The 18,278-nt window shown below is 38.3% G+C and overlaps 1 long non-coding RNA gene across 1 annotated transcript in view; it reads left to right on the top strand.

Moving 5' to 3' along the window:
• LOC123851183 (uncharacterized) overlaps positions 1-18,009 on the top strand; it is a 56,412-nt gene extending 38,403 nt beyond the window's left edge. The window contains exon 4 of the long non-coding RNA XR_008506879.2: positions 17,834-18,009. This is a non-coding gene — a long non-coding RNA (uncharacterized LOC123851183). The remainder of the gene's footprint in view (positions 1-17,833) is intronic.
• The last annotated feature ends 269 nt before the right edge of the window (positions 18,010-18,278 follow it).

Below are 18,278 nucleotides of genomic sequence, written 5' to 3'. Positions count from 1 at the left end.
TGCTAACATCAACTAATAAGGGCAGGAACCATCAGTAAAATATGCAGTCATTAAACTCATTAATTAATTCATTTAATAAACACTGACTGACACCTATTAAAAACACAGATATGAAAAGCCAGTTCAGCGGGGAAGAGAAGGACATGTGAGCAGACTCTGGGCATTTGCTAAGTTGAATCAAGGAATTCAATATATTCAGCCTCTGTTGAAGGCTTATAAATGCCTTCACTGCCCACTGCTGTGATATAAATAAATAGAGAAGCCATAGTAGCATGGTGCTTTCTCTTCCAAGACTGGCTAGAGAACCACCTAGAGATTGCATGGGCTGGGAGTTGGTCAAGTCTGAAGGTACTTCTGTCCTAAAAAGGTGATGTCCTTGCAGATTAGGAGATGATGGAGTCTTATGGAGGAGGTGAGACTTGAGGGATGAATTTAGGAAGGAGGGGAAACTGGTAAATATGGCTATCCATGCTAGAACAATCTCTTCAACTTCACAAATGTGACTGTCCACTTGCTTTCTGAGCCTTAGGCTGAAAAACCTTTCCTCTGACCGTACTGGTCCCAGGTCTTCAGTTTCTCATAGTTTCTCATCTGCATTTTCTCCTGGAACTTACAGACAACAAATACGCTTGTCTCAAAGACTTGTAAGTGCAGAGTAAAGAGTACAGGTAGTCTGGGCAGTGTCTGAGCCTGGGTTGGGAGAGAGGATAGTAAGGAAGAGGTTTTGTGACAGAGCAGAAATGGGTTGCAAGGAACTATAATAGGGAGTGCCTGGTTGGGAAAGGGAAGAGGGCATGAGGTAAGGAGTGGGTTATTTAGATGCTATAGCAGGAAGTCCTGTTAAGACCTCTCGAGATTGCACCCCCACTCCCATCCTACTGTTCACAAGGGAGCATTTTAAACTATTTTAGTGTTTCTTTTAGTATTTCTATCTGTATTTCTAACTAAAATGAATGCATTGCTTTCTCTTTATCCATTAACTTCAGGCATTATTGACTTTCTATTATGATAGATGAAAATATAAACTCCCGTATACACACTCTCCTACACCCCCTATTCTCCTAATATCATTATATCTAGATTCTTAGTTAAAATCATTTTCAGAGTTTTCATCATTATGGCTATAAATTTTGCTCACTGTTGACATAAATGGTATAGTCTAATTACATCTCATTTGTTGTACAGCTTTTAGCTTTTCTTGGAGTTAATAATTGCATCCGATTTTCATTTGTTTTATTTTCTTTGAACAGCTAAGTAATTTCACACTCCTTCATAGCTCTGCAAAATACCTCTCAGGGCAATTTTCTGATTGGTCAAGCCTACCAGATAATTTACCGCTTTCATTTTCTCTCCTCCAGAGTCCTGTTTTGCACTCTGAGATCTGTGGCTCTATCTGGACTCACTTCTCTCTCTGGCTGCTGCAAAGCTTCATCCTGCCCCTTCCTCTCTCTAACATCCTGGCATTGCCTTTGCCCTGCTCTTACGTTTATTCTTGGTTGCTTTGACTCCATGTCATGTCTGCCTGTTTCTTGATTTACTTCCTTGGCTTTGGGGGTACATATCCTCCAATAGCTTCCCAAGAAACAGTGCAACAGAAATAAATGTTAGGAGATTCTGAATGTCTGAAATGCCTTTATTCCACCCACAAACTAGACTGAATACAGGAGGAGAATTGTTGGATGAAAATAATTTCCCCTCATAATTTCTATCTTCTAATGTTGCTGTTGAAGAGCCCACGCCATTCTTATTCTCAGCCATTTGTTTGGGCTATCTTTTTTCTTTAAAAGCTTTTAGGTATTTACCCCTGGTATGCTAAAGTTTCATGACATTGGGTATTGGTGTGGATTTTTTTAAAAATTGCATTTCAATCTGGAGACACATGATCTTTAATTCTGGTATGGAAGAACTATCTAGCTGGGGACAGTCAACCTAGAGAATTGTAAGCAATAAGATGCTCATAGGCTTAAGCCACTAAATTTTGGAGTGGTTGTTATGTAGCAATAGATAACCAGAATAGTGGGAGGAGAGAGCTTAGGGCTATACTGCATGATTCAATCTGCGTATTTTTTATTCAATGCCCTATACTAGCTGGCTCCTTACCTCTACTCTCTCTGCACTTAGATTCAAGAGCTTCTATGGTTTGGACATTTATTGGCCCCAATTTAACTACTGATATTGGCTCCAACATTCAAATTGTAGCATTCAAGATCTCTACTCTGATATTAGGTCAAGCCTAAAATTTGGCACTATGATGATTCATAATTTTTTGATCCAATATCCTGACTGTAGCTAAAAAACCTTTTTCATCAAGCTCTCTCCTCTCCCTAATCTAGGACATTTCCTTTCTAATCTTTTTCTTCATAATCCACCTGCATCTTTTGAGAAAATGGAATTAAAATTCCTTCTGCACGGTGTCTTCCTAGAATTACTTCCACTCGTGCAGTTCCTCCAGCAGATGTAATACAGACCTCTATCCAACACTAGTTCTTGACTGCTAATGATTTTAATGGAGACAGGGCTTGAAGGCCCTGATGTGGCCTGTATGCTTTTCCCTCTAGAAGTTTAAGAAAAACTTAGAAAGAGATGAAAATATGTAACATCACTGACAACCAAGGCTGATGAACAACATATTATCAGATAAGAGGAATTCTTATTAACACAATACTGATAAAGCTGTATCACAAAAACAGAAACAAATGGCACACCCGTGTCCCTTTTGATATAAAGCAGAACATTTCTTTTCTCCTCCTCTGGTTGCCCTAAGACACTCTGATACCAAATGAATTAAAAAACTATGAAACTGTCCCAGCGCTGTGTGAGTGCAGCTTATTTTGCCTTCCCGCTAACATTTCTACATTCATTCGGAGACTGAAACTACTGCAGAACAGCAGGGCAATATAGGTGATCTTGATGGTAGTGCTTTGCATTCACGGAGGTGCGCTGCCCTCATGCATCGCCCCACACCTGTGGGTGGACAGAGCCTTAATAGACCTGGTAGCAAAGCATGCTGGGAATCATAGTTTCAAAGTTCCAGGAAGCCACGAAGTAGGGGTAAGACAAGACTCTACCACAGCATGGCAGTACCATATTAAAAGAAAACCTGGGGGCGCCTGGGTGGCTCAGATGGTTCAGCGTCTGCCTTCGGCTCGGGTCATGATCCCAGGGTCCTGGGATCGAGTCCCGCATCGGGCTCCCTGCTCGGCAGGAAGCCTGCTTCTCCCTCTGCCTCTCTCTCTGTCTCTGTCTCTTATGAATAAATAAATAAAATCTTAAAAAAAAAAAAAAAAAAGAAAACCTGGGAACCAGACCTTGGATATTGGGCTGAGGTCTCTATAAACAGAGAGCCCTCAAAAGCCCTGATGCTATAGTTTTGAGAAGGGGATTCAACTGATTCCCAATAAACAGTGGGGGCACCAAGGGAAATCTACACATTTTGTTTGATGCTAAATGGAATCTTGATATGTCTCTTTTATTTTGAAAATGAACAAGAAGGGAAAACACTCAACTTGATCTATTAAAAAAAGATGAACTGTGGAACATGAGAAAGGAAACTTTATCTTGATGACTCAGATGTGCAGAGAGTAACAAGAATTCAATTTTAGAAAATTGTTTGGAGCCCTCACTAAGTTGAAAAAAAAATGTGGCCTCTGAACAGCTGAAGAAAATCATGAGGGGAGAGAGGACCATGATGAAATAAGATGAAATGAAAAGATGCCAAAGTGAGGCGAAAAGGGAACTAGGTAAGATGTTGGAGTGTGTCAAGTTACCTACTGCTAAGAAATGAACTATGCTAAAACCTAGTGACCTAAATCACACCATTTTGTTTTTCACAATTCTATGGGAAGGAATTAGAGCAGAACGAATTGATCAATTCTTCTGCTCCATCTGGTGTAGGGTCTGCCCCATGAGATGGTAGCATTTAGTTGGGAAGTGGCTAGAGCTGGAATGTTCAAGATAACTTCACTTCTCACATCTGGCACGTGGTGGCTAGAGAATTGTGGGACCCTCTCTCTCTCATGTGGCTTGAGTTTCTTTATATGGCAGCTAGATCCCCAAAGTGAGAAAGTGGAAGCTGCCAATCCTCATAAGAATATCCCTTCTGATGCATTCTATTGGTTAAATCAGGTCACAAGATCAGCCCAGATTAAAGGAGAGGGAAGTAGTCTCCACCTCTTGATGGGAGGGGATGGGTGTGCACAGTTTTAGGAGGAATAATTGACAGTCATTTTCGCTGTCAGTCTGCCCAGGAATTGTAGTTTCAAAGGAAGGATGGAAAAGAAACTTAAAAAAAAAATTTAACATCCACACTAAAGGAGGTGAGGAGCAGAATTGACACTACGGAAAATTGGAATAGTGATGTGGAACACAAATTTGAGTAGTTGTCCCAGAAGGTATGAGTGGATATAGAGATGAAAATAACGAATGAGAGACACAGGGCAAAGAAGCAAGGTCCTAATGAAAGCTCCTTTCTATGTTTGTGGAATTTCCCATGTGAGGTGTCTTGGTGGCAGAACTGTCCCACAGATAGAATCTGAAAAGGCCAGAATTCCATTTTCTCAGGCTGATTGCTAAGGTACCAGCATGTGACTTGTGCCAGTCAGTCAGGCACATGCATCTGGGACTTTGAAAAGGAAGCTTGTAGCACACAGATGAAAGGACTAAGGAGAATTTACTTGGAGGGTGGCAGCACTGGCTTCAGGACAGCACAAGCTGCAGTGTCCAGGGTCCAGGGCTAGAGTGGTAATGCTGTGAGGAGCCCTCAGGGTTTAGTGGTAGCATCCTGGAGTCCTCGTTGGATGTGTTCTGTGGTGCAACTTGGTTGTCATTCTGGTTGCTGCTGAGCCTCATTCTATACTGCCCTGTTTCTGAGCTTGAGTCTTTTTTTTTTTTTTTTAAGATTTTATTTATTTGAGAGAGAGAATGAGAGAGAGAGAGAGAGAGAGCACATGAGAGGGGGGAGGGTCAAAGGGAGAAGCAGACTCCCTGCTGAGCAGGGAGCCCGATGCGGGACTCGATCCCGGGACTCCAGGATCATGACCTGAGCCGAAGGCAGTTGCTTAACCAACTGAGCCACCCAGGCGCCTGAGTCTTTTTTTTTTTAATAAAGATATATTTTTGTAAGATTCCCAGTATCTGTTTAATAAATTCTTTCACTACTAAAGTAGCCAGAGTTAATTTGGGTTGCTTGAAATTAAGATCCCTGACTTGTATAAGGATATGAACAAAGACTAACAGGTGTTGCTGTGGGAGGAAAACCAGGATAACTAGGAGGCAATGATCAGTCAAAACAAATTTTCTTTTTCTTCGTAGAAGTCAAAAGGGAATCCAAGTATGTGTCCAGAAGTGTTTTTCTGTATTTTAGGCAAGATAATAAAAAGAGATCTCATCTGGACATATCATGGAAATAATTATATTTAATAAGAAAAAATATATAGGAATCAAGAAGTGAAAAAAAATAGATTATCTGCAAGTTAGGATGACTTCAAACATTTCATCTGCAATGCTAACTGCCAAAAGAAAAGATAGCAATGTTTCCATTTTTTTAGTTTTGTGGGTAAGAGTCTGTGATCCACATTTTTCTTTAAAAAGAATTACTTGAAGATGTTTAGCCTGAAACTGAGTGAGTGATTCTCACACTTCATTTTTCTTTCTCAAGATTGTTTTAGCTATTCTAGGCCCTTTGCCTTCCACACAAACTTCAGAATAAGCTTGTCTATGTATACAAAAAAATCTTGCTGGGATTTTGATAAGAATTGCATTAAATCTATAAATCAGTTTGAATAGGACTGAAATCTTTATTATGTTGAGTCATCAAATCCATAAACACAGTATGTCTTTACCTTTATTTAGATTTTCCTTGATTTATTTCATCAGCATTTTGTAAATTTTAGCATATAGATCCTGTACACATGTGTTTTGGTATATGTATACCTAAGCATTTAATTTTCTTTGGAGTTATTGTAAGTGGCATCATGTTTTACATTTCAGTTTCCATATGTTCATTGTTAGTGTATTGACATGCAATTGATTTGTGTGTGTTGACCCTGTGTCCTATACCCTTACTAAACTCACATATTGTAGTTTTTTTATAGATTCCATGTGATTTTCTATATAGACAGTCATGTCATCTGAAAATAAAGACAGTTTTATTTTTAAACTATATGCCTTTTATTCCTTTTTCTTGCCTTATTACAGAGGCTAGGACTTCTAGTACTATGGTGAATAAAAGCAGTGAGGGCAGACATTCTTGACTATTCCTGATCCTAAGAAAAAACATCCAGTCTTTTACCACTAAGTCTGATGTTAGCTATAGGTTTTTAAATAGATGCTCTTTTTCAAGTTGAGGTAATTCTCCTCTATTCCTAATTTGCTAAGAGTTTTTATTATGAGTAGGTATTGGATTTTGTCAAATGCTTTTTCATGGACTTAAATATAAGACATAAAACTATAAAACTTTTAGAAAAAATAGATCTTGGGATCTAGATGTAAGCAACGAGTTCTTAAATTCAACATCAAACTATGATCCATACCAAATAAAATAAAATAAAATAAAGATAAATTGGACCTTATCAAAATTGAAAGCTTTTTCCCTGTGAGGGTTCATATGAAGGGTTTAAGATAAGCCATAATATTTGCAAGTCACATATTCAACAATGACTGGTATCTAGAATATGTAAAGTACTCTCAAAACTCAATAGTTAAAAAAAAAAGTCCCACTGGAAAATGGGGAAAAGACATAAACAGATATTTCACATAAAGAGAATAGACAGATGGCAAATAAGCACCTGAAAAGATGTTCAACATTATTAGCTTCTTTATTCATCATAGCTAGCCCCAAATTGGAAACAATCCAGATGTTCTTCAGCAGGTGACTGGTTAAACCAACTGTGGTATATCCATACCATGGAATACTCAGCAATAAAAAGGAACCAGCTATTGACACATGTAATAACTTGTATGAATTGCCAGAGAATTATGGGGAAATTAAGGTGAAAAAAGCCAGCCTCAAAAGGGTACATATTATATGAGTCCATTTATTTAACTTTCTTGATATGACAAAATTATAGGAATGGAGAGCAGATTAATGGTTGCCAGGAGCCAGAGATGGGGTGTGGGGGTGAGGGAGTGGAAGTAGGAGTGGCTATAAAAGAGCAACACAAGGGATCCTTGTGATGGAGGAACTGTTCTTTATTTACTGTGGATGTGGATACAAGGACTCACATGTATGATAAAATTCTACAGAATTTTTAAAAAAAATTTTTTTTAAATGTTTTATTTATTTATTCATGAGAGTCAGAGAGAGAGAGGCAGAAGGAGAAGCAGGCTCCCCGCCTAACAGGGAGCCCGATGCGGGACTCGATCCCAGGACCCCGGGATCATGACCTGAGCCGAAGGCAGACGCTTAACCATCTGAGCCACCCAGGCGCCCAAAATTCTACAGAATTAAAACACACACAGGCGCACACACAAATACAAGTAGAACTGGGGAAATCTGAATAAGATGGATGAGTTGAATCAATGTTAATATTCTGGTTGTAACTACAGTTATGCAAAACCTAACTTTGCAGGAAACTTGGTAAAGAATACATAAGGTCTCTTTGTGGCTTCCAACTACATGTGAATCTATAATTATCTCAAAAAGTGTAATTAAAGAAATGAAATAGGCATTTACATTAGTCAGAAACCAGACAAAGATGCCTACCGTAACCATTATTTGTTGATACTGTTTTAGAAGTTTTAGCTAATACAGTTATTTAGGAAACTGAAAGAAGAAACTAAGAAATAGGAAATGAAATTATCATAATTTGCATATAACAAATTTTTTCTACCTTGAAAACCCTAGGAACAATAGAAGAGAGTTCATAAGGGAACTAGTCACAAATTGGACTCAGTTAACAAAGTCTTATAAATTAGCAGTAGCTAGTTAAGAAAACAAACAAAAAGAAGATTTCCTTTGCATGAACTATTGAAAACTGTGCAGGACCCATAGGAATAAAACCATAAAACATTACTGAAAGGCATAAAAGAGGTCTTGAATAAATGGGAGGACATGCTCCTTGTTGGGAAGATTCAATATGTAAAAATGTCATTTCACCACAATTTAATTTATACCTTTAATAAAACTCTGATAAACATCTCTGTGTAAGTTTTTCAGAACTTAAAGAGAACACAAAGTTCATTTGGAAAAATAAATGGGGAAGAAATGTTTCATTATTACACTAAACATTAAACACTCAATGCAAGAAAGTAAAAAAAAAAAAGAAAAAAAAAAACAAAGGAAATAAGGAAAGAGTAATAAAGCAATGAATTACACAAAGAAAAATAGTAGAATCGATAAATACAATCAACAGCTCTTTCTTTGAAAAAAGTAATAAAATAAACATATTCTCCCCGATACTGCTCCTCATAATAAATCCTGGAAGAAATAAAGTGTAAGAAAAAATAAATCTGTAGTTCTATTCTTTTTTTTTTTAATTTTATTTATTTATTAGAGAGAGAGAGAGCACAAGCAGGGGAGAGTAAGAGGGAGAGGGAGAAGCAGGCTCCCCGCTGAGCAGGGAGCCTGATGCTGGGCTCCATCCCAGAACCCTGGGATCATGACCTGAGCTGAAGGCAGATGCTTAACTGACTGAGCCATGCAGGCGCCTCTGTAATTCTATTCTTATGTTGGGAATAATATATGTATATATATATTTTTAAATTAATTTGTTCAGTTGAGTTCTCTCTCACTAGCAGGTTGTTTTAATTTCTCTAGCTTTGTAATATATTTAATTAGCATAGTAGTTACACTTTAAGTTCTGAAGTGATGAGTCCAGGGTTCAAATACAGACTCCTGATATTTAGTACTTCTGTAATAATGGCAAACTTTGTTAATGTCTCTCAGGGTAGGTAATTGTACTTCCCTGAATTTTTGGAAGGAGTGAATAGAATCCACAGTGCATGTGAAACACTTAGCTCAGTGCTAAGTACAGTATAAGCACTTGATAGATGCTAAGTTTTTAGTGTCTAGGAGGCGACATCTGAAGTCTTTCCTGGCTTCTGTTAAGTCTTTCACCTCCATTTTAGAATTGTATTGTCAAATCTTAAAGACAGTCCCATTGAGATTGCATTGACTTTATAGATTTATTCAAGGCAAAGGAACATCTTTACAATATGTATCTTCTTACCCAGGAACAGTCCCTGTCTCTCGTCTTACTCAAGTCTCCTTCTGTGTCCTCCTATGAAAATATTCTGTATTTCCTCAATAGATGCGCACCACTAGCATCAAATCTCTAGGTACTTTGTAGTCTTTTATTGATATTGTAAATGGAATTTTGTCCCGTTGGCTTTTCAAGCAGGATATTGTTGATTTATGGGAAAGTTATTGATTTTGGAGTATTTATTCTCGATGGACAGGTACGAAAATTTTTGCTTTTTCCTTTCCAGCATTTATTTTTTTTAGTCGTGGTTTATTGACGTCCATGAAATAGCCCTATGTGCATAAGCTTGACTTGGATTCTGTTACTTGCAACCAAAAGAGTGCTGACTAATATGTCTTGGAAAAGACTAAATTTTAAAAAAAAGTCCATTTGATGCCAACTGCGATCTCCACGTATTTATTTATCTCCTTATCTACTCATTTAAAGTGAAGAGATTTCCTAATGTTGACCCACCCCTGCATTCCTGCAGTTAAATCTTCTTTTTTTTTTTAATTTTATTATGTTAATCACCATACATTACATCATAATCTTCTTGATCATGCATTACTCTTGAAATGTATTGCTGAATTCAGTTTATTTACTTACGTGAAGTTTTGATTTCTTTAGGTTTGATATCAGAGTTTTGCTAGATTTATAAAACGATTTGAAATATTACCTATATTTTTTCTGGTCTTAGAACAGTTTATATAGTGCAGTAATGATCTATTCCCTGAGAGTTTGAAATACTTCTGGGCCCATCAGCTTTTGGCAGGTAAATCTCTAAGGGTTTCTCAATTTATTTCAAGCTTATTTTTCTATCCTTTTTCTCTCTTTTTGGAATCAGTTTTGGTATTCTATATTGCCTTCTTCCCAGCCTCCTTTCTACTTTTCCTTCCTCCCTTCTTAAATACCAGGAGCCAGTGGGTAGATCTGGACAAGGCAGGGGTTCACATAGGGTAGACAGTACCCGTGGCTGTAACTTGGGGTGTCAGGGTTTGAGCAGGTTGAGGAGGAAGCCTGCATGGAGAGGAGGCTGGTTATGGGAGTGGGGGGTGATCCAATAAGTAAGTATATTAAGAATAATGAGAGTCAGGTCCTCACTGTTGGCAAAGGGTGTTACAATTAGGGAAAAGAAGAAAACTAGAGTGAATCCTGTGGTATTGAATTGGAATTGGAGGTATGGGTGAACTCATGGTTTCCGATATAGAGCACTGATATAGCAATAAATGCATGTATTTTGTGTGTCTGTGTGTGGTTTGGTTTTCTACTGTTATGTAATAAAGGACCCTCAAACTTAGTGCCTTAAAACAACAGGACATATTTATTATTTCATAATTTCTGTATATCAGGAATCTAGGAGGGACTTAGCTGAGGGCCTCTGCCTCAAGGTCTCACAAGGCTGCCATCAAACTGTCAGCTGGGGTTGTAGCCTCATTTGAAGGCTCTATTAGAGAAAGACCCATTTCCAATCTCACTCATGTGGTTGTTTGCAGGGCTCACTTCCTCACTGGCTGTTGGCTGGAGGCACCCTCAGTCCCTTGCTAGGTGGACCTCTCCGCAGGGTATCTCACAGCATGTAGCTGGCTTCTTTCACAGTGAGTAAGAGAGAATATCTAAGATAGAAGTCACAGTCTTCTTGTAACCTCAACTTCAATGTGACATAAATCTAAACTCGAATTTGAACTTCTGTCAGATTGTTGTTAGAAGTGAGTCACCAATGTCCACTTCACTTTTGAGAGGAGAGGATTATATAAGTATTTGAATACCAGAGGTGGGGATCATTTGGGGGGCAATCCTGGAGCTGCCTACCACAGATAGATGAAGATAGATAGATAGATAGATAGATAGATAGATGATAGATAGATAGATAGATGATTGACAGATAGATAGGGATAGACATTTTTCACCTCTGTGCCCTGGGAAACCTTAATAGCAATGGACTCATCTCCTGTCCAGATCTTTGTTTTTTAAGTACCTTTCTCCACTAAAAGGACTTGAAGAAATGGTGGGTTCCAGGACAGGGGTAGAAAAAGGACAAGATGAGCCTGGAACATTCTGTTGTTCAAGAAAGTAAAGAAGTGCTCAAGGAATAATGAGTACAGGTCAAGAGGGACATAGAGACCAGATTGAAGAGGTAATACTAGCCAATCTGGGATAATCTGACAAAAGACAAGAGAAGAATAACAGATTTTTACCATGGAATGAAATAGGAATCGGGAGTCCACAGCGATAAAATAAATAAGTGAATATATAAGTGGAGAGGAGAGAAAAACCTTTCCTTAAAAGTAGAATGTCAACCAATGTAGAAGGGATGATGGAATTTGAAAATCACCCTTTGGCAACCATCGTAGTAATAAGTGATTCAGCCAAGAACCATCAGTGGATATTATAAGGGTAGATGAGAAACTAGTTACATAGTCTCAAATACTTTCCCATAAAATAATTCTTGATTACAAAGGGCTTTGGAAGAAGAGTCACTTAATAGAAGACACTCCCTTAATTCAATAACCAAAGTCAAAATGAAATCATGTGACCCATGATAGGATGCATTGAAGAACTACGGTGTGTAATGTTCTCGTTCAAAATATGTAACATGAGGGGCTCCTGGGTGGCTCAGTCAGTTAAACATCTGCCTTTGGTTCAGGTCATGATTCCGCGGTCCTGGGATGGAGCCCAGCATTGGGCTCCCTGCTCAGTGGGGAGCCTGCTTCTTCCTCTCCCTCTGCCTCTCCTCCCACTTGTGCTCTCTCTCTCTCTCTCAAATAAATAAAATCTTTAAAAAAAAGGTAACATGGGGAAATACCAGACAAACCCAAACTGAGGGCCATTCAACAAAATAGCTGGCTTGTATCCTCAAATGTATCAAGGTCAAGAGAGTGTTACAGAACAAAAATTCAATGAGTACATTTGAAGATCTAATTGGTTTTATTAAGTGATTCGTGAATTGGGCAGCATCTCATTTACCAAATAGAAAGATGATCTGAGGAGATGTACAAAATGGAAGGTTTTTAGAGTCAAGAGGGTGGGGCAAAGAAGTTACTGGCAAAAGAGAAGAAAGATTTGTTCCAAGCCAGCATATGTTTTTTTGGAGGTGGTGGGGGGGGAGGTGGTAGGGGGATGATAGGGTCTTTATCCTGCAGATGGCCTCACTAGTTGGACAGGAAATTTCAGAACGACTGTTAAAATGTCACATTTCCCAGGGTAAGTTGAAACTGTAAGTCTCAGTTTGCTGTCATAGAGGGCAAATGACTCCATATTGAGCTTGTTGTTTCCTTTTTAACAAGAGTAGAGAAAAGACTAAGGTATGGTTCCAGATTGAAGGGAAGTGATAACTAAATGCAACATGTGATTCCAGATTGAAGCTGCTTGTTTATGGAGATTGTGGAGATAGTTGGCAAAACTTGAACGTGGTCTGTGGATTGGACGGTAGAAGTGTAACGATGTTGTCCTGGTTCGGATGGTTGTACTGAGATTATGTGGGAGATGTCCTTACTTTAAGGAAATGTACGCTCAAGTACTGGGGGGTACAGGAGCATCCGATGAGCAAATTATTCTCAAAAAAAAGTTCTTGGTGTTGTTCTAGCAGCCTTTCTTTAAGTCTGAAATTATTTCTACATAAAAAGAGAAAAAGAAAGGAGCCCTGACTGGATAAAGCATATGATCCCAACTATGTCAAATAAACAAACTTACCAATAGAAAAAAGAGGAGGGAGAAAAAAAATCAGTTATCTTACTATCCGTTTGTGTGTAGTATTTTTTCCTAATTTGAAATTTTCCTCTGTACTGGTTGTATGCCTTTCTCCTCCACTGTATTGTGTGTCTGTGACCATGAGGTCTTTTCTCCTTGATTTGTCCTGCTAGAGGAAATGTGTAATGACTAAAAGCATGAGTTCTGGGCATGGACCAATCTGGGACCCAACACTTAACTCCCAACACCTCAGTTTTCCTGTCTATGAAATGGGGATATCTGTACTTCCTACCACATGGCGCCATCCTGAGATGAATGTGTGAATATTAAAGTGTTTAGCATGATCCTTAGCCATTAGCTGAATGCCCAATCACTAGTCACTATTATTATCCTAATTATGGTCTTTTCAAAGATCCAGCTCTTAAATTTCTCAGATCTATAGTTTTTTAAATTATTTTTAATTTATCACCTTCTTATTTACTATCTTCAAATTCTTCCTCTAGCTTTTCATAGCTTCACTTTTTTTGCTCTTTTACTTGCTTTTGTCTTGAATACTTGTTTCATTTAATTTCTTCTGTTTAATGAGAAAAACAAAACTATGTGTATTCTGTTCTTTAGAGCTTTGTGTTTTCTCTTTGGTATAGCTCCTCATTGTTTCTTAAACAATCATTAATTACGGTTTGAATGTTCTCTTTGACTCTCTGGCTATTAAGACAAGTTTCCCAGCTCTCCAGAGTGGCTTCATTTTGTTTCTTTGTTTCTCTTTTGCTATTAACTTCTACTTTTGTTGCATTGTGGTTTGAATTTGTGCATAGTACTATTTCTGCTTTTGAGGTTTTAATGAGATCTTCTTTGCGGCCTAAGATATGATCAAATTTGTAACTCTTCTTTGGCCATTTGAAATGAATATGTATTTTCTGTTTCTAGAGAACACATTCTGATATAGATCTGTTAAATCAAAATTTTAATAATAGGTTTGAACTCTTCTGTATTCTCACGAAATTTCTATTTGGTCTCTCAGAAATGGTAAGGCATATTAATCCTTCTGTTATCACTGTGGTTTTGTTCAGTTACTCCTTAATTTCTAGCCCTTTTGGCCTTGTATATTTAATGCAATATTCAGGGCACAGATTCATGGTTCTTATATTCTCATTAGTTTCTACAATTTGCCAATATAGGATACACTCCCCCCACCCCTTAAGGTCGTTCAGTGCTTTTTTGCTGTGATTTCTGCATTGTCTGATACGAATATTGCTTTCTTTTTGTTTGTCCTTGGGTAATGGACACCAAATAGATTGTCTGTCCTTCTCTTGGAAGGTAGTCCACTTTGTGGGGAGTTCTGAAGATCTGGTCCCCAACCACATGTGTTTGCTCCAGAGATGGGCAGCTGATGCAGGCGGGGCCAAGCAGAACCCTCCCTGCATGTTGGGACCTGGGATAAGGATTTTCACTCAGTTTTGTCACTCTCTGGATCTAAGGGGACACACACTTGATTGCCATCTTCCTATAAGTAAACTGCCATCTTCCTATAGGTAAACTAGAAAACAGAGGGAGTGGATTACTGCAAATGGTGAAAAGAAAGTGGACCCAGCCATAAGAGATGGGGGAGTCCCCAGCATGGTGGTCTCAGTGTTATTTTAGTCCTGAGGCTGGAGTCAGGATATTTAATCATTTGTCTCATATGATGATAATATTTTCTCCTCTTTTTGCTTCCTTATGTTTTCCTTTTTCATTTTGCCATTTGCTCAGGTTTGCTTTGCAAGTTTCTTTATATTTAGAACTTAGAAAGTCACACTCCCCATTTCTAGCCTACTCCTGGTTCCTTCAATCACACACACATACATCCCATATATATACTATCGCCCTACCAACCTCAAAAAGAACATAGTATGTATTTATTTCCCCTGTATCTGATGATTTCATGCTTGTAAAATTTCCTCCCTACTTATCTCCCATTTTTCTTGACATAAAACATTAAGATTAGTATTATGAATTTATTTCTTACATGTATGTATACTTTCTCTTGTAGTAATTACTTTGGACATTTATGTACCTTCTCTTTCAGTAATTATTTTGGATATTTTGGACATTATATTTGGACATCAGTAGTGCTAATATTGATTTTTTATAAAGTAACCTTGAGTTCTAACAATTTTCCTATTCATTTCTTGCTCAGCTGGAATATTACTTTGAGCAAATTTTTCTGCATGTTTGAATGCTTAACATATAATGTATTGTTTGTTTACATTTACATTTAACATTTGAATGCTTAAATGTTTGAAAAATATCTTTTAATTAACCCCACAAATAAATCACAGCTTTCTTGTCTTGAATGCAGTCTTTTCCTCTTGGAACTTTGTTGATATTATTATACTTACCATTATTTCATTTGTATTTAGGTTTGTCAAGGAGAAGACTGATTCCAGTTCAATCCTCTTTACCCTGACATGTAAATTTTTTCCCCTCAGATACTTAAAGGATTTGAAACTTTATCCCTGACATCCTGAAATTTTACCAGGGGAGATTTATACATGGTTCCTCTTAACATCTGTAGTGCTTGGTCCTCCATGGGACCTTCTACCCCTAAGATTAAAGATACTGTTCATCTCTCACATTTCCCACGTGATTCATCTTCTCCTCTTTCTCCTTCTGGAATAGCACTGGGGAGGTTGTTTTGAAATGTAGGCTTTTGGTGCAGCCACTCTGGAAAACAGTATGGAGGTTCCTCAAAAAGATGAAAATAGAGCTACCCTATAACCCACAATTTCACTGCTGGGTATTTACCCCAAAGATACAAATGTAGTGATCCAAAGGGGCACGTGCACCCCAATGTTTATAGCAGCAATGTCCACAATAGCCAAACTATGGAAAGAGCCTAGATGTCCATCGACAAATGAATGGATAAAGAAGATGTGGTGTATATATATATACAATGGAATATTACAGAGTCATCAAAAAATACTATCTTGCCATTTGCAATGACATGGATGGAACTAGAGGGTATTTATGCTAAGCTAAATCAATCAGAGAAAGACAATTATCATATGATCTCACTCATACATGGAATTTAAGAAACAAAACAGAGGATCATCGGGGAAGAGAGGAAAAAATAAAATAAGACAAAACCAGAGAGGGAGACAAGCCATAAGAGACTCTTAATCATAGGAAACAAACTGAGGGTTGCTGGAGGGGAGGGGGTGTGGAGGGATGGGGTGATGCACATTAAGGAGGGCATGTGATGTAATGAGCACTGGGTATTATATAAGACTGATGAATCGCTGACCTCTACCTCTGAAACAAACAATACATTATATGTTAATTAATTTAATTTAAATTTTAAAAAAAGAAATGTAGGCTTTGTTATTATTCCCGTATGGGGAGGCCACAGATCAGGAGATGACTTGCTTTGAAAGGATAGTTTGTGACTCACAGTTCCCAAGAGGAAGGGGCCTGCCACACCGCACAGGGCCATGTGGGGAAGCACCAGGGTCAGTCAGGAGGCGGAGGGCGTGAGAGGAAAGCATGGGCAAGAGGCTTCATTGTGGTTTCTGTAAAAAGGAATGGGCAGAGTAAGCAGGCTTAGGATTGCCTAGTTTGGATAATTTCAGCAGACTCCGGGGGCCAAAGGGCTGTCTCTGATTGATTGTCTTGTAGTTGGCCCTGGGGTGGTTAGGGCAGGTGGATAAAGGAGGTGGTTGGGCATGGGCTCAGGACTGGTTGGTTTGCTGAGGAAGGGTGCTTGCAGGTGAGTCCTTTCCTGTCTCCAGACACTGACCAGCCCTGGGAGTGTCTCTGGGGAGAGGCAGTGTCTCTGGGGATGGCAGGGCCCCAGCTATCAGAATAGAGAAGTAGCTCCCAGAAACCCCCAATAAAAGGGCCCCAGCTATCAGAATAGAGAAGTAGCTCCCAGAAACCCCCAAATAACTGTATCTATAGTTATGTTTGCTTGATTGTTTTATAATAATATAATAATATTAGCATAACATATTATGTTTTTCCCAGTCACATAAGAGGGTTTTTTTTCCCCAAACAACCACTATTTATTTCATGGTTCCTTTCTATTTTTGTTTTTTTATTTTTATTTTATTATTTTTGGCTTTCATCTTTATTATTTCCTTTTTTTTTTCTTCTCTTTTGGTTTGCTCCATTATCCTATTTTCAAGTTCTTGAAGTGAATCCTCAGTCTATTTATTTTATGTTTCTTGGTTTTTAACAAACGTATTTAGACTTAGACATTTCTCTCAAGGGACAGCTTCAGAAATTTTGATATGCCATGCTCTCATTCTTGTTTGGTTCTAAAATGTTCATAAGTTTTTAAATGATTTCCCTTTAACTTACAAATTATCTGGCAGTGGAATTGTTTTGCTTGTTTATTTCCAAATATATGGGTTTTTTGGGAGTGCCCTCTTTTGATGATTTCTTTTGGGTTTTATGGTGTGGCAGTCAGGACACGTGGTTTTTTCATATTGAGTCTTTGGGATTTGATGAGACTAGTTTTACCATACAGTTCAGATCGAATATTACAAATGACCCATGCATGCTTGAATGATACGTGTTTTCTGTTTATTGGATGCCAAGTACTATATGGCTCTATTAATCAAATGTATAATTTCATTGTTCGAATACTTGTATTCAGATATTTTATATTCTGCGCAATTGTTGACTGCGTGATCTATTCATTTCCGAGAGAGTGGCCCACTCTGTGCATTTGTCAACGTCTCCTTTCAGTACTGCCAACTTACATGCTTTGAGTTTGTACTGTTAGTTGTATACAAGGTATTACCATTATGCCATTTTAATGGATACTTCTTTTTAAGACTGGGAAGCGTATGTCATTTCCATAAAATTAAGGTTTTCTTCTACTAATTAATATTTCATCAGTCCCCTTCGATTAGCATTGGGTGTGTGTGTTGCATAATCTTACTGCTCACACTTCTGTCTTAATTTTATTTTATTTATTTTTTTAGATTTTATTTATCTATTTGAGAGAGAGTGAATGAGAGAGAGAGCACGAGAGGGAAGAGGGTCAGAGGGAGAAGCAGACTCCCTGCCGAGCAGGGGGAGCCCGATACGGGACTCGATCCCGGGACTCCAGGATCATGACCTGAGCCGAAGGCAGTCACTCAACCAACTGAGCCACCCAGGCGCCCACTTCTGTCTTAATTTTAGATATTTCTTTCATAAATAGCATATATATGAATTAAAGGTAAAAACAAAAAATTTTGTCTTTTTTTAAAAGATTCATTCATTTATTTGAGAGAGAAAGAGAGTGTGTGTGTGCACGTGCGGGGGGGAGAGAGAGAGTCTCAAGTGGACTCTGCAGAGCGTGGAGCCTGATGCAGGGTTTGACCTCATGACCCTGAGATCACAACCTGAGCCAAAACCAAGAGTTGGACACCCAACTGAATGTGC

The sequence above is a fragment of the Mirounga angustirostris genome, unplaced genomic scaffold (assembly GCF_029215605.1).
Source record: "Mirounga angustirostris isolate CCGP_5_RB_7025 unplaced genomic scaffold, mMirAng1.0.hap1 SCAF_10, whole genome shotgun sequence".
Lineage (NCBI taxonomy): Eukaryota > Metazoa > Chordata > Mammalia > Carnivora > Phocidae > Mirounga > Mirounga angustirostris.
The sequence above is the reverse complement of the archived record's forward strand: the minus strand, read 5'-3'. Positions and strand labels throughout refer to the sequence as shown.